The 1,955-nt window shown below is 44.6% G+C and overlaps 1 long non-coding RNA gene across 1 annotated transcript; it reads right to left on the bottom strand.

Moving 5' to 3' along the window:
• Window positions 1-268: 268 nt before the first annotated feature.
• On the bottom strand, window positions 269-1,730 carry LOC118598572. The gene is made up of 2 exons (XR_004947620.1): window positions 1,499-1,730; window positions 269-540 (listed from the first exon to the last, which is right to left on the bottom strand). It is a non-coding gene; the product is annotated as an uncharacterized LOC118598572 (long non-coding RNA).
• Window positions 1,731-1,955: the final 225 nt, after the last annotated feature.

Consider the following 1,955-nt stretch of genomic DNA (forward strand, 5'->3'; position numbering starts at 1 on the left):
TCATCATCACCTGTTTCTGTCTTTCTGTCTCTTCACAGAATTCCAGGAGGCGGACTCTCCGAGACTGACTATGAAATTGTGTTCTCAGCTCTGAAGTCCAACCCGTCCCACCTGACAGAACTGGACCCGAGCGGTAATCCCATCCAGGATTCATCCATGGAGGTTCTGTGTTCTGGACTGGAGAGTCCAAACTGCAGACTGCAGACTCTGAGGTCAGAACATTGAAGACGGAGCCCAGAGTGTGTGGATTAAAAACGCAACACAGGGATAGAATAATCAATTGATTGTATTGAACACCAAAAAAGACAAACAGGACAACAAACATTCATAAACTTCCTAGAGGAGGAAAAGAGGGGACAAACGTCCAGAGTTCCGCTGTGTTGTAAAGTTCTGACTTTTCGGGTCGAGTGAGACCTTTCGTGTTGTCGTGTGCTCTCTTGTTCAGAGTTCTTGGGTAGCTCGCCTTGTCATCCGTGTCACCAAGTGATGGATGCTAGTCCAGAAGAGAGAACAGAATGGAGAGGAAAAAAAAAACCTGACCTAAAAAAGGTCAAAGAAAACATATTCAGACTTATCATTAACCAATATACATATATATACACTATGTACACCAAGAAATTATTACTTTCAAATCAAGTTTTCAAAATAGGCCTAAAGAGTTTCAAGTTGGGCTGCACGGTGGCGCAAGTGGTTAGCGCTCTCGCCTCACAGCGAGAAGGCCCCGGTTCGAATCCCGGCTGGGACCTTTCTGTGTGGAGTTTGCATGTTCTCCCCGTGCATGCGTGGGTTTTCACCGGGGACTCCGGCTTCCTCCCACCGTCCAAAAACATGCTTCATAGGTTCATTGGTGACTCTAAATTGCCCCTAGGTGTGAATGTGAGAGTGAATGTGTGATTGAGGCCCTGAGACAGACTGGCGACCTGTCCAGGGTGTACCCCGCCTTCGCCCTTCAGTAGCCGGGATAGGCTCCGGCACCCCGCGACCCCGAAAGGGAGGTAGCGGTCAAGAAGATGGATGGATGGATGGATGGAGTTTCAAGTTATTCATATCAAAAAATATAAGTGCACTTTATAGATCAATTAGCATATGCGTTAAATTCAAAATATCAAAGTGTGAATAAATCAAGCATGTCAATAAATAAAGCATATTTAAATTGTTCAAACTATATGTATCAAATGTTTTCACAGAAGAGCATTACATGCAGCATCAAGAAAAAAAAACAATACAAAACTCCATAACGTTTTAGCTCAGACCAACAAAAAGTGTCAAAGACAGTCCAAAGCGGACAAGCCCAACAAAACTAGATATACCAGAGGTAAGCTCTTAGTATCCGATTTAATTCGGCTGAAACGTCAAGTTAGTTTGGCAAAAGTGTTGCTTATCAAACCTCAAAACAAAAACTAATAACGGTGTTAGCCTAGCATTAGCTAGCGGCTTTTGTGTCGAAGGCATAGTGCGGTAGCGTATTCGCTTTTACAAAAGAAGTTTTCAAACTCACCGAAGAGCAGGGTTATGGGCTGTTTACCGGTAAGTGATGGTGGTTTATGGTGGAGTGTAGCTCAAATGTTTTTCTGCCAAGCCAGCCGACAGGAGAGCAGCAGCAGCCGGTGGAGGAAGCAAAGAGGAAGTGGCTTTGTGACCCGGATGTTGATAAAGGGACTCCGGCCCCGCCACAATAAGTGCTTTCAGGTGGTTTCTATTTGGCTTGATGGGCCGGTCCCTGGTCTGGGTTACACTTTTCTCTGTGACACACGTGCACAGTAGTGCTATTCAGTAGTGATGTCACAGGAAGGTCTAGGAAGGTTCCAGGTATTAGAATAACACGCTAACAGAGCTTGAATATGTGGAAACTTCAGAAAAATCACAGAAAAAGTGTCCAATGTCATTTCTGCAAGACAGAACTTGTGTTCCAACTCTTCAAATAATCCTTTGTGGCAGCACTAGTTGTTTTGTGC

The sequence above is a fragment of the Oryzias melastigma genome, unplaced genomic scaffold (assembly GCF_002922805.2).
Source record: "Oryzias melastigma strain HK-1 unplaced genomic scaffold, ASM292280v2 sc03897, whole genome shotgun sequence".
Lineage (NCBI taxonomy): Eukaryota > Metazoa > Chordata > Actinopteri > Beloniformes > Adrianichthyidae > Oryzias > Oryzias melastigma.